General features: G+C 34.7%; 1 protein-coding gene and 2 long non-coding RNA genes across 3 annotated transcripts in view; 1 reads left to right on the forward strand and 2 right to left on the reverse strand.

Annotated features, from left to right (window-relative positions):
• LOC116168013 overlaps window positions 1-27,202 on the forward strand; it is a 171,319-nt gene that overhangs the window by 97,759 nt on the left and 46,358 nt on the right. The gene's annotated exons all lie outside the window — the stretch shown is intronic.
• LOC116168671 lies at window positions 16,878-21,519 on the reverse strand. The gene is made up of 2 exons (XR_004144807.1): window positions 17,446-21,519; window positions 16,878-17,393 (listed from the first exon to the last, which is right to left on the reverse strand). It is a non-coding gene; the product is annotated as an uncharacterized LOC116168671 (long non-coding RNA).
• LOC116168672 lies at window positions 21,736-23,204 on the reverse strand. The gene is made up of 2 exons (XR_004144808.1): window positions 23,062-23,204; window positions 21,736-22,284 (listed from the first exon to the last, which is right to left on the reverse strand). It is a non-coding gene; the product is annotated as an uncharacterized LOC116168672 (long non-coding RNA).

Here is a 27,202-nt window from a genome sequence, read left to right on the forward strand (position 1 = left end):
AAATTACTGGGAGCGGAGCGGTTGCAGGAGAAACATTTTCCTTACCTTATAAAATACCTGTAATTGTGATGTGAACAAACGCCCTGCATGCGAACAGGAACATTTAATTTATTTGTTATTTCTGGTTTTATGTTTATCAGATCCCTCTCCGTTTCCTTGTGTACAGCTCAACGTTAAAGCGGCCATTTCTTTCTTACATACAAAATGTGCCAAATTCTTGACAAAAGAGCTTCCTAGCACAAAAAAATCGCACTTTTACAAGAGTAGCTTCAAAAAATGACAAGTGTAAGAAAAAAACGTTTCTCAGGAAAGTTTAATATTTTCCGGTGTAGAATAGGAATATTCAATAAAAAGTTTAGGTTTCTATTTGAAACAATTAATTGTCCTACATACACAGGGACAGTTATGTGAAAATTGTGCATAGTGTCATTAAATGGGCCCCTCGTTATGAATAATACTTTATTTATTTTATTTTATTCTTATTTTACGTGTAGCTGAACCCCAATAAATCATCCCCTGAAACTGATATCTTTTCTAGGCAAAAAAGCTTGCTTCAAAATTACCGTATATAACCCGCTATTTATTTCTGTTTTGTTCCGAATTACATTGTTATATTCGCACAAAAACGAAGTTCACCGTTTATTAAATTAATAATTCTAATTAGTTCACAGTAGTCGATTGATTTATTAGGATACGTTCTTTCGTAAATACCTTGGGCCCCAGATTGCAAAAATGAGAAAAACGTTGTTACGCGCATTTTCCATGGATTGATCAGTACTTCCCGAAAGGTCATGTAACGAACAATTTATGTCTACAAAGGGAAATAGGTTATGGCATAAATATTCTTATAAATAAGAAACTCAGCATTGCGCAGTCTGCGAATCCGCACACCTGATGTTTACGATATGCGATATTTTTACCTTTGCTAGAAAAATCTTTGGTTCAAATTTCAAAATACTGTCCCTATAAATTAGTAAATTGACAATGCACAGAATACGCATGCGCACATAGATTGATCATTTTCAGCATTGGTGAAGACTTCCAGATGTCAGTCTACTGTCTAGTAGTTTCAGCAGTGCGATGGCAAAGTTGTTAGAACACCTGATTATATGGTGTAGTTCAATGTTCAAATGCTCACCATAGTACATGGAGGAAGCACTAACATTAACCTTAGTAATACTAATAAGTAATAACCTAGAAATACTTAATCGAGCCAATGAACCTGCGTTCGTAACAACCCGATATCAAATTGATTTCTTTTAAAATACACTATAAACAGGTTGTCCAAAAGGATTATTGAAACCCCAAGACCACGGACACACTTTTATATAATATCTCTTCGAAAACAACTTAAGGGAGCATCCCCTCGAGGAATGCCAATCGACATCAACTAATCTTCAGGATGCAGTCGATATTTTTACCGACGTCATCCTGAAATCATATGAACATATTGCCAAGCAATTTTGCAAACATCCCTAGTGTTGCAAGGCGTGGAAGAGCTTTGTGGCTCGGTAGAATCACCCGCACCGAAACAAAATCATAAATAAACACTCACATTACGAGTACCATCCAGAAAATCTGTGCACCAGAGACGCAGTACAAGTAGTGGTTGCAATCGCCAAAGTTAGCAACAAACAATAATAAATAGTTAATACTGATAAGTTGGGATACGATTTCCCTTCAATTTGGTAGATTTCGGCCATTGTCGGAAGTTAGCGTTTTCCTATTTAAATCAATGTGAGCGAAAAAGGCGCTTCGGCTTCGGCGCGATGGCCTTTAATCGTCAAGGTTTTTATTACCGAATGCAAAAAGAACGAACTAAATATCTTGAAAACTGCAGGAATAGTTAAGGCCTCTGACGGATGGACAGACGGACGGAAAAGTGAACATAATAGCGCGTTCCAACATGAGTTGGAATTTTGGAAAATGCGCTAAAACGAAACGTTTCACTTTAAAAATTATTACTTTGGATTATTAGCGAAACATTGACCGCAGTAGCGAATTTCACTACTAAATAGGTAAAAGGGACGAAATTTTCATTCAAACAATCAATAAATTTGTGTTTATATCACGTTGCAATATTTATCGTTTATTAACCAGGAAATTAGAAATCAAAAAAAAATTAAGTTCCAATAATGGTATTCAAGATATTTAGTTCGTTCTTTTTGAATTCGGCTTTGGCCCCTCATCAAAGAAAAGTATTGAGAATTAATGTGAGCATGCGCAAACTGCGGAATGTCAAGTTTCTTGTTTGTGGAGATAATTTTTTGAAATTTAACCACAGATGCTTCTAGTAAAGACAAACATATCGCATATTGTACTTTCTTACGTTACATGCATAAGTTTTGCTTTAACTTGCAAGAGAGGGATAATATAAGTAATATAATATAAGATATATAAAAACCTCTTTTCCAATCTAGAAATGGACAATGAAACTTGGGTAGTACCATTGGGTTGGGATCCACAAAACATGATTCTAAATGGATGTACGAAGCGTGTCCATCGCAGAAATCAGCAGACACAATCTGCACAGGGGCTGATGACGGCATCTACTTCTTGTGATAATGAGAGCACAATTATGTCGAAAAAACGTTTTTGCTGCATGAAAATGAAAAAAGAATGATCCTTTCCGACCGACAGCCAATTTACACAATCACGTTCATTCTATCAAAATAAATCACCCAGTATATAGTAGTACTAGCACGTAAGGACGTTTATTGTCGTCAATATCAAATTATAGCTAAGTCAATATCTTAAAGAAAAGAAAGTTAGCTGACTAGTCGTGGGTAATACGTCAGCTGGTCACAACAAACATAAAAAATTTACAAGGACCCTGGTAAAGACGGAACTAAAGCTTTTACGCTCAAACCTAATGTATAAGGTATTCCACCACATACATTTTTTCTATAATTGCAAAAGAACAACTTCCCTGTACTTAATCGTAATGCAAACGCAAAGGAATATCCGCCCGCGCACGGTTATTAGGTATACAATCACGTTATTGTTTAATAGAAAGTTGATTGAACCACACGGTTACTTCCCAAATAACCCAACTACGTACATTGCAAATACATAGTACCTAGGGCGCTGGAACTTACATTTACGGTTCATGTGCGTACATTTCACGTACATAGTACGTTATTTTTGCTACTAGTACGTGTTATGTATGGTGAGAAAAGTACGTGTTATGTACGTATATTATAGGTACATATCGATACGTACGGCACAGTACGGGCCTAGCATGTACAAAGTAGTGCAACAATAACGTATCGTGTACGTGAATTGTACGTACATGAACCGTAAGTGTACGTAAAATGTACGCCCGTAAATCCAGTGCTGTACGTACTATGTATCGGCAATGTACGTACTTGTGTTATTTTGGAGGTGCATTGCCACCTCTCCCATTATCATTTCTCAGAGGAAGATATGCGCAAAGGAACGAAGCCCATATTTTATTCATTCAAGCAAGCTGCACTAGGCCTTGCTGAATTTTATATCCTGTCAGTGCAAAAAAGGTTGCTCTGGAAAGGGCACACGCAGAATGTCGGGTTTATGTGTGCTCCTTTGCGTTTCCTGCAAAAAATATGTGAAATAATTTGAAAGAAAGCGTTGTAATTTTTATGTCTATATCTCAAATGGTTTGAGCGTGAGAGCTTTGGTTCCATCTATATCTGCGACCTTGTATATATTTTGTAATGTTTGTGTGACAATTCTATGGTGTGACCAGTTGACGTATAATTCACCATTTTTTTTTCTTCGAGGTATTGGGTAAGCTATAATTTGATAAATTTTCATTCGGAAAGAAATGATTAAAATTCATTTTTCTCAGCGTGCTTGGGAGACCACCGCCGAAGCGCATCTGACATACTACATGGCGCTTCGTGCATACAACTCTCTGCAGCATTTTACGATATCGACAGAGAGAGACTTGGAAAATCTATTAATTGCTGGCTCGCGGACTGCTTATACGTTAGTATGATCAAAATTTTAAGTAATATCGGAAAAATTTTGCGACAATATTCAGTTTTCGTAATCAATATTAGGAAACAGTTAGCAAAAGAGTGGTCTGTAGTGGAGCACACTGTCGTTCTTATTTATTCACGTAAACACATTCGAGGTAGAAGTATGTCTCATAGTTATAATCGGGAAAAAGTTTATTTTTTTGACCTGTTCGACGTAAACAACCCCAATATGACAGCAATAGGTAAATTTAATTCCACGCGCTTTGAACGAACCTAATTATATTTTCCAACTCGTCCTTTTATTGAAAATGTACAAGCACTATATAAACAAACGATAGAATTAACCGAAAGGGCAATTTAGATAAAGTCGTGCGCAATAACTACTATTGAAAGGTTACATGAATGACTGATTCCATCAAAGCGCCGATTGAAACTAGGTATTTGCAAACTACTAAAATGAAAATACACGAAATTATTGTCAACCTCGCAAATGCCTCCCGGTAAATTATTCCTATTAATTACATGCTGCCTATATTTCTCGTTCTAAGTTCTCGCTGTTTCCTTATGATAAGGTGATGATGCTCGTTATTGTTGGGGATAAATGAAAACGTTTATCGTGGTGGTCCTCAAACTTTTCGAGCTCTTTAGAGCCAGCACTTTTGATTTGAAGGAAATGAAAGACTTAACAGCGTATGGCATGTGCTCTGCACCGTAGTGTAACGCGTAACTGTCCCGTGGATGACGGATTATTTCTTTACTTCTATTCATTAAGAGGTTTTGGTCACCTTATTACTAGGGACGAGAAGGCGCTAGAAAAACTGACAACTTGAGATAGTCTGCACTCGTGATGTTCCTTATTTAAAGAGACTCGTTCGATGTAGGGTGATCAAAAACTGCTCAATCGGACCGTTTCTTAAGCGTGCGCCTCTTTTGTATTCCGGTGAATAGTACAAGAAATTGAAAAATAAGTGAATTCAAGGGGCGTATCGTACGCACGTTGAGATTTTCAATAGTTGTGTCCACTTCGTATGTATACAATCTAGTCGAATGAGTCGAAAGCATCTCGGTTTAATTAAATGCGGTTGGTTCATCAATGGCCCAAACCGCCGTTTTCTTCACTAACGATAATAAATTAAGTCCTTTTAGTGCTACAAGTAGTATTTGACCAGCCTACGGCTTGCTGGATTACCTACTCTCAATTATACGCACAAGGTGTTGACTTTTTAAGTTCAAGGGCTGATAAAATAGGGAAGTGCGAGGAGAAGTGGTATCTAAATCTGCAAGTATTTTCAATGGCTTATTTTCCCTTCCGCAAAAATTTTAACGCTTCCAAAGCGTTTCGTGTTTACCCATCTACTGAAAGTAGAATTCCCTCTTTATTACAAAAAAAAAACGTCAATATTACTTTCTCCTGCAAAGAGGGAGACAAAATTATTTATTGATTCTAATAATCGTCGATTGGAATCTGTGTCCTGGAAATCGCCATGTAATTAATTTAGGAACTTCAAAAAAATTAGTGGAATGGAGTGAGCCAATAATTGTGCCTTTCCGATTAGTTTTGAAGGGCTTCGAGGATTTCATCCCCTTTCCCATTTTACGTTTTTAAAGTTGGCGTTAAAAGTGGGCATTAATATCGAAATCCGTCAATTCCTGCAATATTTATGTGGCGCTTCAGCCGTTCCGAATAATTTTTTGCAGATTAATAATGATTTAATGCCTTCACCTGATGCAAGCTGTGTATCGACTTTATATCAAAATTCAAATTTCGATCGTCCATGGCATTCGGTACATTATTTATTGCTGACGAGGTTAATCAAAGTGCAGTTACAATCATCTGTTTAGAATTGCTTATAAATATAAAAAAATTATATTGTTACTGTACCTCTTTGAATCCTTCTCATTTATGTATACCTACCTGCTCAAATCCGTTCGGAGTATTTCATCATTCAACTAATTCCTTTTAGATAAATATTTCCACGTTCAGGGGCGGACTGGCCCGGGGGGGCGGGTGGCGATTGCTACCTGGCCTGTAGGTCATAATGGCCCGTTCGAAATTTATAAGTATGTGCTGTATTTAGTTTCTCGCACTATTAATAAATTATTAACACGTTTCTCTCATTGTAGTCCAGTCAAATTAGCTCTAAAAGTAGTATAAACTGGATGTTGTCATTTCACTGAACGAAACCAAACTTATTCTATGTAAAAATATCCGCTGAATCGGAAAATCATAGCCCCCCTGGCCGGAAACGACCGGAACATATTGTTATAAACAAAAAACGAAGAGAAAATGTGAAAATTTCGTGTTTTTTCACATTTGACTGCCAATAGCTCGTTAACTATTGCTCTGAGGAAAAAAATGAATAGAAATGAACTTGTTTAGAATAAAATTTTCTATAAGATACAGTTGGCCCGGAACGCTCATTTTCAACTGTTATTGTTTTTAGGGAAAAATGTAAAAACAGTAATCTCTAAAATTAACACTTTGTTATTACTAAGTAAAATTCATTCGATCTTTTTGAAAATCCGTAGGTATTTACTAACTACTTTTGATAACAAAACAATATGACAAACCAGATCACCGTAGGTTTCATACTCATTGATTAATGAAATAAACAAGTAGAAAAAGAGATGCTTTGTCTTGCATACTGGGGGAGTACAAGAGTGTTCTCAATTTTTTTATACATAGTTTATCCCTAAAACCATCTTTTCCAAAAATCTTCATTACACTAATACTTTAATGGCCCGTAACCTATGCAATTCCACCTGGCCCGTAAGTACCCAGTCCGCCCCTGTCCACGTTCACCATTTGAATATACAGTGGAGTCGTGGTAATTGGAGTCTCGTTAGAGTAATTAGAGCCACCTCTCCCACATTTTCAGCGTTCAATAGAGAAGAGACTATAGGAGACTGTTTCAAAAAATAAGGTGCGTTTTTTAATGTTCAATTTGTACGTACTTACGTATTTAATTCAATAAAATGTTAATGGTTTCAAGTCACTTATAATTTAATAAACAATGCATACTGTAGTTTTCCTAAAGCCCAACCTCAGATATTTTCTTTGATTTTCCGTATACCTAATTCCAGTTTTAACAATCCGAGGTACCTTCACTTTAATAAGAATAGATGATCCGAAGATAAGTGTCTCATTAACTTATTGTCGTGTTGAGGTTACCATCACAAAAAACCAAGTTAATATTATGTACTACGAAATGCACGACGAAAAAATAACTTACAATTCTAGTAATAGTAGTACCAGTGGCGAGAGCTTTATAAGCTACCTATGTAATGGTGTAACTTTGGTTAAGAAAATAAATACATTGTGAACTTATTCAAGAGTAAAAATAAAGTAACATGGTGAAATGAAAAATACACTACTGAAACATAAAAAACGAAGAAAATAATAGAGAAAGGATAGTGCACCTACTGTAACAAAAGAATTTCTGTCTTACATATTAATAATAAGAATAACGACGATTTTAATTCATTCATAAATTCGGCACACGTTTCCATGCTAGAGATATGGAGTGGTAATTTTTTAATAATTGTGATGGTTTACCAGCCCAACATATAGCACAAAACGTCTCCCGGGAAGCGCACCGGTTTTTTTTATAATTTTTGATTTATTCATGCTTATTTCAAAATTGTACTGACTGATTTATTTTGTTTGGTTAGAACCACTTAAGTTGGTGCCAGTTATTGATGAGTGCTCCTCAGAATTAAGTAGCACAAAGTTATTCTTTTCAGGTTACAGGACAATAGTCGTCTTTAAGTGCCTTATTAGACGAGGATACCTAGCGACACCACCGATAGCGCAACCGGTAGTCTAACTAGTTACTGGGCATTAAATTTGTTACGGAGCCTATTACACTAGGGATACTATGGCACGCCATTTTACTATATAATGACAGAATATAAATTGGTTACAATTTAAAAAAACAGAAGAAAAATTAATTACATTTATGTCATGACATAATAAGAATTACCAGAATTATTATTATGTCTACGCATAATTTTAATTACGCATTTATTATTATGTCACGACATAATAAGAAATACGCCAATTGAATTTATGCATTGATTCTTATAATACGGAAATTATTATTATGTACATAATTTTAATTCCTGAACTATTATTATGTATATAATTTTAATTCCGGGATTATTATTATGTACATAATTTTAATTCAGAAAGCAGTCGTGCTACGCTTGACAACATTGCAAATCGTCGAAACGGTAACTGAGACACGGCCTCCAAATGTGATATTTGTGATTATGCAACAAATATTAAACAAAGTCATAAAGTACATCTCTTATCACACAGGGTTTCTAGAGACTTAAAATGTGATATTTGTGATTATGCAACATATATCAAAAGGAATCTTAAAATACATCTTTTAACACATAAGGTTTCTAAATATTTTAAATGTGGCATTTGTGGTTATGTATGAGGTATCAAAAGGGAATCTTCTGGCCGTGTCTCAGTTACCGGTTCGGCAATTTACAATGTTGCCAAGCTCAGCATTACTGAGTCCCGAATTAAAATTATGTACATAATAATAATTCGAATAGACATAAAAGGAATTGTATCGAATGTAAAAAAGGAGAACAAAAATGTATTATTATTATGTCATGACATAATAACAATTGGCAGAAATATTATTATGTCTATACATAATATTAAATACGCATTTATTATTATGTCATGACATAATAATAAATACGGAAAGTAAATTAAAATTATGTAGTGACATAATAATAATACAGCAAATTATACTAATTCCAAAATATTAAAGATATAATTCTTTCTACCTTAAAATATAATACAACTCATGACACTCATTTAATTATCCAACTAATCGTTTTAAGTTATAATTATGTCACGACATAATAAAAATCTATTATTATTATGTGACATGATAATAAAATACAATCGTTTTTATGTATAGACATAATTATAATTCGGGACTTTCCCTATTCTGAGCCGTATATTTTAAATTTATTTTATGTCTTAAATTTAATACATTAATTTTATGTATAGACATAATAATAATTGTTTTCATACATTTGATTTTTTTAAATAATATAACAAATGTATTATATTTTAATATTTAAACAGTTTGTCATTAAATAGTAAAATGGCGTGCCATAGAATACCGTTGGCGTCGCCATAGTTTAGTCCGACTGCTAATTATTTATCCGGATACAATTCGCTCTCGGTCTCGTAACAAAATGGCCTGCGCCTGCTCGTATAACTTCCCTAAAAATTTAATTTCAACGCACTCAAAGTCGTGGACAGTGCTTCCCGAAATACAATAATAAATCTTTAACAGTAAAAAATCTCTTTTCTCGGTACAAATCCCCATCCCGGTACAGAAATGATTCATTTCTGACCTCAATGATTGTCTTAACTCCCAGCGGACAGTGGGAAAGCTCTAAATCCTCAAATTCCAAACGAAATTCAACTAATTTTTGACTCACTCACTCCAAATGAACTTTGCTTGGTCAAGAATCTAATAAAATTCAAATTAAAACTTATGGGCGTGTTTATTCATTCTTCTAAAGCCATGTTAAATTTAGGGTAAATTTACCACTATATTCGTATACGGCACGGTTTTGAAATTTTTATTATATGCATCCTTTCACGAAATAAAACTGCTTTTCCAAGGACTAAGCCGTTTATTTAACTGACTGGCCTGTGGCAACCGTTTCTGACCAATCTCCAAGACCGTTCCGAAACCGCCGAGCTTGATCAGAAGCAAGGCTTTAATCTTCTGGTGGCGCTCAAGTCACATCCAGATTGCCGCTGCTACTACTTTCACCCGCTGGTGTGATTTAATCCAATCATTTGCAAATGTATTTGTTTTTCTTTTAATTTAATTTGAATTGTGATTTCGTTAAGTACCTATATTGTTTAATTTTAATGCTATTTGTGCGCGGGGATATGTCGCAACAGTAGATAAATAGAAATTTTATCATCTAAAACTGGCCTAAGATATAAATCAGAAAAAAATATAGTTATACCTCAATAGTCTAAACAAACTTGAAACGTGCATTTAAAAGCTTCCAAAACGCTTTCAATACGTTGCTGAAAATGAAATCGACGACAAAGTAGGTCTTTGCTGACAACGATGGCATTGTCGAGCATAGTATGGCACAAAGGAAACATAAGAGTCGAAGATCAAGTTTCCTAAGTATTGATCTTCCGGACTCTAATCTTAATCATGTTTTTTAATTGCTGGAATTCCATTCGAAGTAGGTTTTGTGTATGTCAATGTAATATAGGAGTTTTTAGGCAAATAAACTTGCGAATGAGATTTACTCGAATCCCTTATCTTTGCTTCTTCAAGATTCAAGATTCAAGATTTATTATTCCTGCTGGATTATAAATAATTTACAGGAGTCATACATGTAATATTTATAAGTATAAAATTGCAAACATACACACCGACATACACACCGACATACACACCTACACACGCACTCTCACATTACATTACGGTAATACAGTAACAGTATATATAAATAGTAAATCGAAAATACAAAATACATTTTAAAAAAATCACGTTGTAAATAATAATAATAATAAAATTTATGTTCCGCTCTACATTACCACTTTGTTCACCAAATACTCTTCTGTGCTATAGAAACTATGTTTCAAGGGAAACTGTTTAATTTTTTGCTTAAATGATTTATCATTTTTTTCCTTAACATAATTTGGTAGGTGATTGTACAATTTGAGGTCCAAAGAATTTTTTTTCGAAGTGGTTTTTTTGAAGCGCTTTATTGTTAAATCATTTAAGCTTCGTGTATAATGCTTATGCAATTCCGAGACTCTGGTGAACGTCATCCTCTTCTTGTGTATCTCCAACAAAGATGCATATATGTACAGTGTAGGTACCGGCATAATTTTTAGGTTAATAAATAATGGCTTGCAATGTGCTCTGTACTCTGCATTTGATATAATGCGAATAACCTTTTTTTGAATTTTAAATATTTTTATTTCATCGCTCGAGTTTCCCCAGAGTGTTATACCGTACAGTAAGCAGGAATGGAATAGCGAGTGGTACACATTTAACAAATACGTTAACGGCAATAATTTCTTAAGTTGGTAAAACAAATAAATTAAGGAACTCAACTTTCCGCTGAGATATTGGACATGTTTCTGCCAATTTAGTCTATCATCTATATAAAGGCCCAGCAATTTAACACAATCTCCTGTAGAAAAACTTCTATTTAACGAAAACGTTATACTTTTTGATTTTTGTTTATTTAGAGTTAATTTATTTGCTGAAAACCAATCACCTAGTTTACCAACAATACTGTCTCGTATACAATCAAGGTTTGTTATCTGGAAATCCGAAAAAACTAAAGAGGTATCATCCGCGAATTGTAAACAAGTTGCGGGGTTCGTATACTTTTGCAAATCGTTTACGTAAATAATAAATAGTATAGGCCCAAGAATTGAACCTTGTGGTATTCCATATTTAATATAACCTGGACTAGAAGTTTCAGTGCCTAGATCTACATATTGTTGCCTATCTCGCAAATAGCTTTGGAAGAGCCTTAATACCATTCCTCTAATGCCATAAAATTCTAGTTTGGTACTTAAGATGTCGTGGTCTACGCAGTCGAATGCTTTAGATAAGTCGCAGCATAGCATCATGGAGTACTTATTGTTTTCAAAACCATCGACCAAGTCACTTACTAATTTACTTAAAAGATCAATTGTGCAATACTTGCTCCGAAAGCCATATTGTGCAGGTCCAATGATATTATATTTATTCACAAATTTAATTAATTTACATTTAATAATTGACTCAAAAACTTTTCCTAATATTGGCAGTATGGAGATAGGCCTGTAATTGTTTGGTAGTTCGGCGTCTCCACCCTTATGTATTGGCAAGATTTTTGCACATTTGAACACCGTTGGGAATTCACCTTTTTCAATGCATGTGTTGTACACCCTCCCTCTCGATCTTTTTCTCACACCAGTGGCGCGTCGCCTCTCGTTATCCCTGGAACCCACAGTAGGCATTTTCCTTTTTTTTATTCGTTTGTCGTCTGATAGTTTAGCTATCTAGGAATTACTTATTTTATTAGGATAAATTTTCAGAAATAAATATTCTGGGGAGAGATTACTAAAGCGGAAACGAAAATTAAAAATAAACAAGTCAGCTGCGATTGTGTACAGGAGCATAATGCCTTTAAGAAAATCTTGTTAAGCAAAGCGGAAAAATACTGTAACAAAGTGCTACTTGAGATTTTCAACGGTATTACAAAATTCCATTTGTTTGCATAACACCTCAAAATTTATGGGATCCACTTGAAACAAATGAGCTACAATTTGTCATAATTCTAAAGGATCAATCAGATTCCGCGCCATTTATCGGAATTGCGAAACGTTATTTTTCATACAATTGCAGCGCGACCATTTATCCGGCGATAACACTTTTTGATAAAAGTCTGGAGAGTTTTCCACTCGAAAGAATATGTTGACAAAGAAAGGACCAGGAATTTATATTCTCGGTGCTTCGTCACATTTGAAATGTAAACGTTTCCTTTCGGTTTTCAAAGCAGTACGGATAATCCGGATGATTACGGTATTTCAGAACTTGAAACTCTTCGTACCTAGCTAATTTCGCCCTTGCTCGAGGAACTGAACACATTTAAGACCTCAAAGCACCTGTTATTGTTTGACGTACCTTATCGAAGCTCTACCTACTTGTTAAATTTACGCAACCGACACCTAATTCAATTTTAGGAGGCAATAAATTGTATTACTAAAGTTTATTCACCGCGCATTGAAGATAAGGGTGGAATGGAAGTTAGAGCACTAACTACCGCTCTAATTTACTATTCCAAAGAAAAATTCAATTAAGCTATGGCAGGATTACCAATACGGTTGTTAATTATGACATTTCGGTTTTAGCGAGGCTCTCCCAGTTAGCTATAAATTGCAATTAAGTTTGTGGGCGAAAATCAATTTAAATAAATTAATGCAGATTAGCTATAGTCGCTGACCGAATCGTTAATTTACCGAAACCTAATGTCTAAATTACAAGATTCATCCTACAAGAATTTCGTTCTGTAACGATCAAGACAGTTCCCGTAGACAAGAAAGCGAAATGTAATCGTTATCTGTCTGGCAACCCATCTTGACGTTCTTCCTGTACTACTTTCCTTTGACACAATCAATCCTTTGATGTCACTTTTCCGGTTTCAGCTTGTGCGCTGCGACTGACAACAAAATAAACCGCTTGCATCAACCTACTGCCTTGCAACAATTTCTCAAGCTCGGCAATTGAAAGTAATTTCCCTTAGCTTTAGGTTGGTTAAACTAAGGAAAACAAATGCGGCCGAATCACAAACGACTGTGAGTAATGAATTTTGCCTCCATTATAAAATAAGTAACTTCATTTTCGCTCCTTTTGTAAAGTAATTAATGTGCGAATTTACATTTCGTTTATTTAGTAGACTTTCTCTTATCCTAAGATAATATTCACAGACCGCTCCAATCAAGGCGAAATTCTTGAACAAACAAGTTCTGTTTTCTTAAAGCAATTGTTAAGTCGCATTCTAAAATGTAACTGTATAAAGTAGATTTCAAAAGTTTGCGTTTTGTTACGTCTTCCGCAAAATGGAACGAATTATTGAAGAGCAAGGAATGGTTTCCGGCACTACTACTATGTATAATACAGAATTGACATATCCTCATCATGAGAACTTATACCTATTTTATCTTCTTCCTTATTTACCTACAACCCCAATAAAATGAACCTAAAACCCACGTTCTTTTACGATTATTCATTACCACAAAACTTTTACACCATAAATGCTTTCGTTATGACTAACAAAAAGTGAATCCATTTATATGGATATTCTTTTTAACTAACGCAAAACAAACTTTAAGTGAGAAAAAGGTAAATAAATCCTAGATAGATGATACATCTACACAATATATTTAAGGCAAATTCAATTAGGCGATTCGGTAATTTCTTTAAGAACCACAATTTTCTTTGAAAAAACTTTTAATCTTAAGTAGCATGTAAGTAAAACAAATAGAAATATACAGTATCTCCTCGAGAATACCCCTTAGAGATGGTGGACTTTCATGCAAGACAGACTCGATATTGCCCTTCATATTTGTGCCTTCAGAACTTAACCTAAGGAGACCGGCAAATTGGACCTGAGGAATGACTGCCTCCAATGGGTTCAAGAACTTTATCTGCACTTAGTCGTTAGGAATAAATTTTTCAGTGCATTTTTTCAACGACACGTGTAATTAAATTCGTCATCGACCGACAACAACTATCTTTGTTTATTTGCAGGGTGAAACACTCACTTAAAATTAATTTCCATTAGTAGCACAAATAATTCTTTTTCGCACAGGTTCCATAATCAAATTAATTAATTTCCGCGACCGGATATATTTATTACATTACACTTGCCATTGTTTTAACATCTTTAACCGTAAACTTGTTTATGAAAAACTCGCACGAGATTAACGCTTAAGACAATGCTCGAAAAATAAACATTTGCCATTTTTTCTTGTAACTTTGCCGTTACTCACACCCAACATTTTTCTGACCTGAACTCTACGACGGCCAACAACGGAATCTCTTTTGAAAACCTCTACTTTGGACCTTGTACTTGACGTATAGGTTGCCCTATACTTCTTGATTAATAAACGCCCCAAAATGGCGCTTTATTAATGAAAACGGCCATTTTAATCATTAACCGATCTGATTCGTTTAACATCCGCGGTAGCTGTAGAGTCACCACTCACCTGTCTGAAACGCAGTTCGATTTGCTTATATAGCAAACGCCTCTTCCTCGAAAAATCTCGAATGGTTCCGATTACACACGACTATTCCTGAACGTTCTCGAACAAACACGTCATATTTCTCGAAAAGATTACGTCACATACGCCTTCGTTATTTATCGCCAATGACTAATTTTTCATGGTCTATCTAGATTTCTGGAATGTTCACTGCACTGCTCCTCTCTCAAAACTTGCATGACGACCCCCCCTCTTCCATTCTTGAAGAAAAAGCAATTACGAATAGGTTGCGGCGTTCCTCTGGGGTTAAAGCAAGAGGCCAATATTTCCACCACGGTACCCTGGAATACCAGCTCCAGTATATTAGGTATGATGCGCCAGTCCAACTTATGCAGGCCACATCCGATCGCATTCCAAAAATCTTCGTAAACAGGCTTATCACAAGACAGGTCTTTTGTTACGAGATAATAAAGAAATCGTCCCTGCTCCTGTAGGAAATTTATAACAGTCTTGAAATGAATGGATTTATAACAGTAAAATATTATTTATCACTCACGAGTACACAATTTATAACAGCGCGAACCATTTGTTACTCCGCCGTTGTAATTAGAGCTGAAATGAAACGCAATTCGTTTATCTATATGACAGATCTCTAACGGCACCTCGATGTCTATCGATATTTCTAGAATGTTCGCTACATTATCAAAAAATTATCATAATGTTGTCAGTAAAATGTACAATTTAAACTAAAGTGCAACAATTAAAACAGAGGAGGGAAGATTCAACCCCAAACTGGTAACATTTCCAGTTAAATTTCATAACACAGTGGGACTTAGAAGTATACCTCTATTGTATTTTTAGTAGCGTAGGAAAGTTTTTGTTGTAATAACGACCTTAATTGGGTATAAGAAACGCATTCAACTTAGTAACAATAACAACCTATTGATGTTAAAGCCTGTACCTATAGCATATTGTATTCAAAAAACAAACTTTACCTACCCACCATAAAATAAACGTCTCTCTAATATAAAGTTAGCCGCCCTTTAAAATGAGACTGACAAATTGTTGGTTTTCGCGTAGCCAAACCGAAATGTCGTACTAAGTTAACATAAGTCTCCTTTGTATTCTCCCTAATTTTAATGTCCAAAGGAAAAGATAGGGTATTACAAAGACAAAATTATGCAAGCATGTGTGACAAAAAAATTTACATCGCGATGTGGGTAGTCGGAATCTTTTTTAAAGCTCTTTCTAAAAATAATTCGACAAATTGGCGAGAAGAATAAATTTAAGTTAGAAATTCTAAAATGCTATTATGCTTTAATGAGCGAAAATGAAATGTAGGCACTTCTAACTTTTGCGTCGCTGTTTTTAATTAAAACTTCTTTACATATGCGACTTGGTAATTAGTGAGGTGTAGGTGTGTAGTACAAAGGTATAGTTACATAGGGCACGTAATATGAAAACCGTTACTAATAAACGCTGCAGGGGAAGCAGTTATGAAATTGTATGAAGACGAAGAGTTTATACCTAATAGTCCTTAAAGTGAGGACTCTTGCAGCAATAGAAGATTATAAAACCATACTGCAGTTCTTTTTCTTACATACTTTTGAAACTACGCTTAATATCTTAACATGAAACAAGATATTTCTCTTAGTGATGTAATTAGGTTATGCAAACTGGCTGCTATTCTAATGGGATATAATTCTCTCACTAAAATAACGGGCGGTCAAACATGAGTGGCGGTCGAGTCAACTTTGGAGGTTCAAGTTGAGTACGATTTCACATTTAAACAAAAATTCCAAAGATGACTCGACAGCAACTCATCCTAGATCGCGTAGTATAAGACATATTACGAAATGTAGTTAACTGTAGTGAAAACGTTAATTATTTGGACTAATTTTTCCGAATGAATAACAAAATCATGTATCTAATAATATAAGTACATAGACGTACTGTTTTTACTAGTGCTAGTGTGTTCACTACAAAAAACTACGAATAATATAAACTAAAAGTCATATAATCCTTATAAAAATACTGGATGAAGGTTTTTAGAGGTGAAAAATATAATTACGGTTGGGAACGTTGCAGGCTGAAATAACTTACTTGAAATTAACTACTAAATAAATTGCTTTAAACTGTTTCCAACGTATAATGAAGCTTAGATCAAGCAAACTTAGTTAAATGTGAACACAAAGGAATATTATTTGCTAGTGAAATTGAAATTGTAATTGAACACGATTACAAACAACACAATGGTTTATCTGTTATTTATTTTTTTAACTATGTGATGTGAGTTAAGATGTCACTGCTTTTTTTCCTCAAAATCTTGTGTATAAGCGGTCAGCTAGCTGTGGAATGATGTCTACAAAAAGGGAGTCCTTCTCCTTAACTTACCGTATAGTTAAGCGCCACACAGTTTCTTTAAATGGCCAGAACCATTCCACGATCTTTCTGGAAACCTCAAACGAGGAATTACCATAGTTAGTCCTAAAAATGGCCACTAGACACTAGAGACCCTACTGTTCATTAAAAACACAAAATTTTACATATCTCCGAATAATGTTGGGGTTATTTAGAAAATAATAACACACCAAGTCGCCAACGTTTTAAAAGTAAATTGGTTCAAACCCCATATAAAACGCATAGAAATCCTAAAAAAAATGGGCAAGGTAACAGATGCTTATGCAAATGGCCGTTACTCACGTATTCACCAAAATTCAATTATATCCTCCACAATAAAATAATTAGAAATAATTCTGGAATTACACAACATACCGTTAATCACCAGAAGGTAGTAATACTTAAAAATTTTGCAATTAAAGTGACATTAAATTCGTCAGTGATGAATGAAACTACTCTTAAACGTGCGGACCACACAAAAGTGTTTGTAAGGAAACGAAAAGATAATCTAACAGGCGCATTCCAACTCGCCTTAAAGATTCACCACGAACTAAATAAGATAAGCAATTTTCAAAACATTTGGTCCATAAGTATTAATTTGGCTCCCGTAATGTACTAGAATTATTTTGATCCCCAAATAATTGAATATAAATAGTTAGTCCATAGTCATTGTTATCGAACGTTCTTCTTATTAAACGAGACGCTTTACCTCGAGCGCCCCCAGGAGATTGTCGATCCTTGCTCCTGGTCAAGGACGGTCTGCCACTTGTAATCAGACGGAGAAAACGGAAAACTCCAGGGAACAGGCGGTCGATCACTGGCTAATAATCTAAAACAGAATTACGGCACACGGAAATGGTAGCGATTTTCCAAAGCAGTATCTAACTGAAAGCAAAACTAAAGAAAGCAAATCCCCTTTATAATTAACGGAATGAAAATATCAAGCGCTTACATAGAAATGAAATGGTACGGTATAATTGCAAAATTTAACGTTCAAGTTGACACAGTTCCTTATACAGAATTCCCAAAATGCGGAAAAGAAATATCTGAATTACCTGAGGTGATAACGCCCAAAAATTATAACTTTAATTCATTACTCGATCCCCTGTTATCCCAAAAGTCTGGGACCAGTGTTAAAATTAATCCTAAATAAGTGCTCTTCATTTGACACTAAACCTATGTCAATCAGACGCCGTTTGCTGCAACACGTCTGATTAGATACCGGTAATTATACTCACTTAATTTGCCTAGTTTAAATTCCGAAATTAGGTAGTTCAGTTAACACCGATCGCGTGTCAAATTTTGTGATCAAGAGACAGGTTAACTTTATCCGGTTTATCTACGTGTGAGCGAGCGACCTTGCCGATTTTTATCCTGGTTTTAAATAACCATTGATCAGCTAAAATCGGCCAATCATTAATTAACGGAACTGAAGTTATACAATATTTTTTCCTCCTCGTCAGATCGAAGAGAGCTTTCCGATGCTACAAAGATATTTGACCGCCTATTTCCAACTACTAGCGAAAAATCTGTCCGGGACTGCAATTTCTCGTAAGGAATCGCCCGTTTGAGTTCGTCGAAGTACCGGGTGTTCGTTAAAGCTGGTACCTTCCATCAATCATTCATCAAAGTTTCATTAATTCTGGTATATTTCGTGTACGAAAACGTGTGCTTTTTTGCAAAATCTATTAACAGGATATGGCAAATTTTCATACAATGTACGCAGTATAATTAACCAGATTAACCATTCATTCGGAAATTGCCCTTTTTGAACTTTAAATCAAAACACCTTTTAAATGAAAACTAATGTTTTATATCAAATCCAAATCATATGAGTTCATAACCGACAAAAGTCTTGTAATACAAGCGACTCCAAATTGATTTAAGAAGATATAAGCCAAAATTATCCTTAAAAATTTTTGAAACTTCGATCAATTATAAGCTACGACGATTTTTCTTAAAGATATACAGCCCTTAATTTTTTACATAAATAAAACTGACCGTACGTCACATAAAAAATGCCATTCTACAGATGACGGTGTTGATATAGAATAAGCTTGGAACGGCTCTCCTTACAACGACAATTGATCCGGAAAAATGAAATACATAATGACGTTGTAGATTGTTCCGGAATAACTCTAAACAATAGCCCTTTGTAGCATAAAATACACAGGCACGTTTAATTAATTTGTCCTCGACTGAATACCGTAATAATTTCACGCGACGGAATTCGCCTACTCAACTGCTCAAGTATTTTAAGTAATTAATTCACTTCTGGGTGTTAGTTTACGCACGAAACTCGCGATTTAAATTTCTGTTTAAAAAAATACCCGTAATCACCACTTGATTTTTTGTTGCCCTGCTGTTCGAACCGTAATGCAAAAACTATTAATTCGAACCACACAGAGGATGCGTGAGTAATCCATAACCGAATTCGTTTTAATATTTCCGGATGCGAACCCCACGGTTAACACTACCGTGACTCAGTACCCAAACCATCTGATAACGAATTTATTTTCGGACTCTACACCAATTGCTCTTGTAACGGACCCGAATTAATCTCGAAAAAATAATTAAACTTTGAGCTGCAAGAGTGATCACACTGTTAGACCGAAAACAAATCAATTTAAAACTAAACTAATGAACGCCTACAAAATGGGTTCTTTTTAACGAAAACAGTCATGTCGCTGATTTGTTTCTTTCGTTCCTGCCCTACGAATGAAACAATGCTAAGGTGATAGTTTAACGTTTCACAGGGTTAGTATGCATCGTTGCATTTTCCACAATCCTTACGCTTCGGTTTAAAATGTCGACGTACATACTAAAGCTCATAACCAAAGAACTACGCTTTAGTGCAGCAGTTGTTTTTTGGCCACCTAATTCTCAGGTGTAGAAAACACAACTGTATAAATCGATCTTTCAAAATATGTCTCCTGTTCAATGCTACCACTTTCCTTTTCAATTTTTATTATGTGCGATATTTAGATGGAGAGTTTGAGGCGTGTTGCCATATTTTAGAGGGTTTTTCCAAAAGTTGTTAAATGTTTTTCTAATTTATTGTAGATAATTAATAGACGTTTAATGCTGTATTGTAAAATAAATTGACCAAGGTCCAACTGTTCAGTAGATGAAAATAGGGTCAAGAATAACGAATATTCTATCGTGGCGAAGCTCGTACTAAACTGATACGTGTAATTTTCAATATGGTTCAAGTAAAGCAATTATATTAACTCCAAATTAACAAACAATCTACTTCCAAACTGAAACCAACTCCTTATACCCTTCGCTGTCGCCCAAGACGCCCGATACAAGTTGGTATTGTAATAAGTATGTCTTTCGTTGAATCGTACTGCCCATTTGTTCGAATTTCTTTATACAGTTTGTTTCTATCCTAACAGTTGTATTTGTTTTCAGGAAAATACATCGTTTGTGATACCTTGGATAATCGGATTTATAACCTTTATGGCTCTAGAAGCTGTTGCGATGGTTTACTCGAACGTCTTAAGAGATCATGTAAATAGGGTAGGTATGTCTGTGAATTATCTCTCATTCTGTGAACGCGTACAGTCGTACACTGAATGCGGCTGTTAACAAAGTTTAATGTAAATATCCGCGTTGGGTGTAATTGAATTTTGTAGCTACCTCTTTTCGAATTGCGAATTTTCATTTTGAAAGTGTGAAGAGCTGCCGGAAGTTAACTCGTTGTATTTGTTTCAGCAATTTGACGCCCTATGCAAAGCAGAAGTGGCGTTTTTCATATCAAGAACTATCATTAACGTAAGTAATTAAATCATTCTTGTAATTTCTTTTCCTTTCCCAAATATGCAAATTTTGTACCAAAGTTATTATGGAAATTTCTGAAATTAATGCGAATGCAAATGAAGGTGTAATCAAATTGAAATTCCCACAAAATCGTTTCTGTTGTGTTTTCGTTTCCATAAAAAACGTATTTTAGTTTTTATTCCTTACGACTTTATTGTTCGCCAATCGGATTCATACAAATTGACATTATTGTCGCGCGGAAAATTTAAGCCAGTTTGCTGTAGCTAAGTGATTAACCATTTGATAATGATTATCTGCAACTAGAAATAAAATTACAATAGGAATGAGCGTACCTAATCCTCACTTATAAATGAGCATGGTCAGTCACTATCGTATATCAAGCATTTTTTGCAGAAGCCTAGTTTTTACCGCGTTCTTTTTAAGCTATCAATATTTTTCTTGCTATAAATACCATTAGAGTTTTTCCACAAAGATAACATTTGGTACAAAAGAAATATTTTTATTACAGGTAGTGGCGATGGGAGGCGTAATGCGATACTGTAACTTATTAAGAAACGGAATTACATGGAAGGGCCCAGAAATAATTGAGCTATGATCCAGGGACGATTGCGACGAAGGTAGCGAATGTTCGTTATTGGTAGAAGTTTCATCAACGTCACTAAGCTGTAGTAGCGATAATTGTGAATTCGTATGACGCATTCGGCGTTCCCGAAGATGAAGATAAGTCTTTCTATAATTGTTACTTGTAATTGGACTGAGAAAATGTTATAGTTGCTATTTTTTATAATGTTAGACGTTTAAGGATTGTAATTCATTTGAAATTTTCTATTTTACTACTTTACGTATTTGTACATAATTAATGTAGTGCCAAATTGTTTCCATGTTATCTTCCAGCGACATCCGGTTTTAGAGTTTTATTCTGCATCACGTATTTTTTTGTTCACGGAAAAATCGACATTCGGCACTCTTAGAGAAAACACTAAAACAAATCGGGGATATAAAGGAGGCGGGCTTCTGAAGCCGCATTTATAGTAATTCATCGTGTTAAGACATACCCTACTCCATTTAGTTTGGAAACGACGTTATTTCTTATTTCAAACATCATTCACTTAAATTTGGAGGAAAACGGTTTCTCCCACGAGCTGTCGAGTTCTGTATAAATTTAAGGATTTGCTCGCTTTCAAAGAGATTCTCGGAGAATTTAATCGCTTCAAGTGTGAAATTTGTTACTGAATAAATGACTTTCAATCCTTGTGTGTTAAATCATTTATTTCACATATGCCGTAGAATTCCTGTGCGGTGAATTAAGTTTCTTCGCCACGAGTTTAGTAGTTAGTTATAGCAAAAGGTGTCCAGGACCTACGGAAATTAGCAACACGTAACCAAAATATCATATTGAACAATTGCCATATGAAGTTTATTATCATCTATACTTATTTTAAATAAATATACCAATAACGTAGATCGTACACCTTCAAATAGTAAGCCATTATTACTTCTTCATTTAATACCACAATCTAAAGAACGAATTTAACCTCGGGCTTTATTCCGTAGCGCCCCCTAAGTAACGAGATAGTCCTTTATCCCGCGGTGATAACAGGAATTGCGTTTCAAACTACATGCCATGTTTGATACTTATATGTTGCCGCTTAAATTTCTTTTTAACTCCCAGAGTACATAAATAAGGATAAACTCGACGACCGCCCATTCATTACGCCACTTCCGTACCTTATACCTTCGACAAAAAGGAAACTTTGTTCAATTTCAATTTATAGCCGTATATCGAAATACAACATCCATCATTGAGCTCCTCCAATTTTAATGGCGCTATTCAGATTTCGACCGTACATTCGATGTACCAGGCCCGACGATTGGATGCAAGGGATGTTACCCCAAATTAATTACAATTATAGATCCCAGCGACATGTTAGGGAAATAGCACGAAATTGAAGGAGAGGGTTAATCTGATGCCCTACTAAAACTTTGCCAAAATGTGATTAATAGCCTCAAACCATTCCTCGGCGTTAGTGTAACAACGGTCTACGTGTACTCAATATATCTACATGTAGCACGAATCAATTAAGATAAACCCCAGCTATCAAGCATTACATTTCGTTTTTAAATTCAATTACTTACATTGTTGTACTCTCCATGATAGAGTTGAACAGTTTTCAAAAGAAAAGTAAGTGTTGGTTATCCTCATATGACCATCAGCTCTTGTTATTTATCAACTACCTTATTTTACTCCAAATAAGACCTTTACTTCATATTTTAAAGTGAGTATTGTCAACACATTATCCTGTTCATGAAGTGTACAAAAACCATTACAGTATACAAACAAAACTCTTTGGATAAATGTAACAATTTAATTAAAGCATAATAGCGCAGTAGAGATTAAAACATTAACAGTTTATCGTTTAATTCCTGAAATGTCGAAAATTAACTCCCGTAATAAAGATTACCGACAGCATTAAGGTTTTAAGCGTGAAAATTATATTCGCTTGGTTAATTATCATTCTTATGATTATACATAAATAGCTCGCTCTATTAAAGTAAAAAATTTCATGAAGTGTAGTTACATATATGTTTAATATCCGAAATGAAACTTAACGGCTGGACACGGTCTGATAATAAAATCCTGACGTTCTGATGAAGGTAGCTTTTATCGCTCCTAAACACAAATTTGATACTACATTGCAACGTTTTGATTAGTAAACGTGTTTTGCATTAAGTAAGTGTGTGAAAATGTAGAAATTTGCATCGTAGCCTAAGCGATTGAAATTATGAAGGAGATCGATGCAATAAAATGTGAGCTGATTCGATTTCAATCAGGTTATTAAAGTGTACAATTTTTGTGGAGTTCCTCAGGGTTCCGACAAAAATTTTTTCTTATATTTTTGAGTTGCGAGCGCCGTATTTATATTAACAGATGCAAATTATATCAGTTTCTACCCTTCCTAGCCATGCTTATGACTTTCGGCAGTACGAACGATTTTAATTGAAAACAAATATTAAATCCATCCTCAGCTTCAACTATCAAAATCAAATCAAAAATGCAATTCAAAATTGCCCTCTCTTAATGATACGAGAATAGCTCTAGAGACTTCATTAATTACACGGAAAGACAAGAAGCTATTGGACACCTTCCAGAATATGTACTCACTTACTTTCTCACTTCTTTTCCAATTTGCATTTAACAATTTTCTTAGATAGTGTACGTACGTAGTTTCTTGCGTTTTTACGAATTAATAGCGCTATTTACGATTAAGGGCCAATTGCATCGTCAAAATTAAGTATCCCTTAAAGTTAATCATACCTTAAACACCATAGCAACTTACGATTGTCTTAATAAACGTTGCCATAGATTTTAAGTTCGACTTAACTTTAAGCAACGCTTAATTTTGTTGGTGCAACTGGGGCTAAAAGATAGTGATTTTTACATTTTTGAAATCAGAAAAAAATTCTCCTTCAAATGACACAAAAAGTAAAAATTACTTCCATAAGAAAAAACAAAGTTGATGATGGTTGACTGGAGACGAAACGTCAAACTTAAAATTTAAATAGCATTTTGTAGAGGGACAAAGGTGGCCACAATAATGTATCATTTATTTCGAAATATCGTTTTAAATAACTTCAGTAAAAAATAAAAACGATTTTGCAAACTTTTTTCCGGATATCTCCGGAAGTAGTCACAATTTTTTAAGTTTCAAAACTACATTTTGTTAAGCATCAAATTACGCAACTTTGCCAAATTTAAACTACCTACTTATCTCTAACAGTTCCCGAAATCCCCATGGCCCTCAAATTTGAATCACCCTGTAAAATCAAATAACTAAGAGATGGTTTACTACCCTCTAGCTAATAAATAACAATTTCTTGTTGAATGCAGAATAAAACTCTTTCATATATCCCAACTGTAACTAACAAACACCAATTATGTTCGTAGTTGTAAATGAAGAAACAACGTCCAATTTGAAAACAGAGTGTGATTAAAACTTCCCGAGGGAGGTTATGTGTTTTGAAATTGGACGTACTTTACATTTGGTTGTGTAAACATTCATCATCGTATATCGTCACTTTTAATTGAAAAACTTAGTAATTTTGTAAGTGAAACAAACAGATTAATATCCTCGTACGCTTTTCACACACACATTTTTCATTTCATTTCGAAGTGTGGTTTTGAGCATGTGTATATAATGAAAGGGAGAAATAGTAAATGACAATAAGAGTATACATTACACATAATACCACAAATACGTACCTATCATAAACATAACTGAGACAAATTATACATATCTGCAAATTCGATGTAACTTTGTTAGATAATTGACTAATAAAAACCGAAACAAAGCTAATAATGTTTTTTTCTGTACCAAAGCTGGCGCATATTTTTTGGGCTAATTATACGAGTGGCGGAAAAGTCTGATCCGGAGTCGTTACGCCTCATGATTGCTCGTTAGTTGAAGTCGTACTGAAAACCCCGGAACCACACCCGGAGCGCTCGTTAACAACCTCCAGAGACGTTATTCTCAATAGTAATCTCTGCGAGATACAATTTGAGATCGTTCTTTTTTATATGTACATTGTTACGAAAATCACTTAAGCTTTAGGGATCAATAATTTTTTATGTTGTAGCTTTACAATCCCTTCGATTACGTACGAGAAGGGATGTTTATTTAAGTTTTAGTGGCTTAAGTTGCACTACAATTTCTGAGAGAGATTGTGTTAGCAACTCTCGTTATTGCCTTTTGTGTTGGAAGTACAATTACGATAATCATTTCCTTTACGTTGTGGAAAAGCTCTAACTTTAGTAAATGTACTTCCATTTTTTCCTATTTTAATGTATTTTTCCTGTACGGATCTAGTGCAACAATCACAACTCTCTTACTTGTGTAGTAAAGTCAGTAATCTTTAATAAAATACGAAACGGTTCTTATTTTCTTTAAGGCATAGCTGCAATAGAATACATATTAGTGAATAGGGTTTGAGGCGGAATGATCCCCTGCAAACATACGCTTCGCATTGATAGGAACTATTTTTAACTATAAATGAGCCAAACGCAATGTTAATAAATAATATACACTGCCTTTTTTTGAGGCCCGAAAAAAAAGATTGTCTCAGATCAACCCGGAAAAAAATTTCTTATAGAATGTGGCCTGTACAATCCATAATTTCAAACAGTTCCAAGATTGGGCTACTAGTTCAAAAGTTACAGCCCTTTGAATTTTTCTTCGAAATTGGTTTCTAGTCTATAACTTTTGATTGAGAAGTCTGATCGAAAAAGTACGAATTGTTTTGGATTCTACGCACCAAAATTAATAAGAGAAAGTGTTTTCCCGAGAAATTTTGGTGCAGTCGATTTTTGGTAAAAAAGGAAGGTTATACACTGCCTTTTTTTGAGCCCCGAAAAAAATTGTCTCAGATCGACCCGGAAAAAAAATTTTCTTATAGAATGTGGCCTGTAGAATCCATAATTTCAAACAGTTCCAAGATTGGGCTACTAATTCAAAAGTTACAGCCCTTTGAATTTTTTTCGAAATTGGTTTCTAGTCTATAACTTTTGAATGAGAAGTCTGATCGAAAAAGTACGAATTGTTTTGGATTCTACGCACCAAAATTAATAAGAAAAAGTGTTTTTCCGAGAAATTTTGGTGTAGTCGATTTTTGGTAAAAAAGGAAGGTCATACACTGCCTTTTTTTGAGGCCCGAAAAAAAATTGTCTCAGATCGAACCGGAAAAAAAAATTTCTTATAGAATGTGGCCTGTAGAATCCATAATTTCAATCAGTTTGAAGATTGGGCTACTAGTTCAAAAGTTACAGCCCTTTGAATTTGTCTTCGAAATTGGTTTCTAGTCTATAACTTTTGATTGAGAAGTCTGATCGAAAAATTACGAATTGTTTTGGATTCTACGCACCAAAATTAATAAGAAAATTGTATATTAAGATACAAGTGTATAATCAAGTCATTAAAGCACGCGCAACGAGTTTAAGGGCACGACGCAAAGCGGAGTGCCTTTAACGTTGCAAGTGCTTTAAAGACCAATTATACACCTGTATCTTATAGTATTTTTTATTATACCTGCAGTATAATTTAAAAATAGGAAATACAATGAAGTCATATTGACGTTATACTCGAAAACATGTCTAATAAAAGTGGGCTGAGTGTTCGTAGTTTTACGATTGCCATGGAAATGTCACTTGACGTTTGCTTATAAAAATCATCGTCTTGGTGAATTAAACGATTTCCATTGAAAAAGATAATACACCGTCCATTAA

This window comes from Photinus pyralis, unplaced genomic scaffold (genome assembly GCF_008802855.1).
Source record: "Photinus pyralis isolate 1611_PpyrPB1 unplaced genomic scaffold, Ppyr1.3 Ppyr1.4_LG4, whole genome shotgun sequence".
NCBI lineage: Eukaryota > Metazoa > Arthropoda > Insecta > Coleoptera > Lampyridae > Photinus > Photinus pyralis.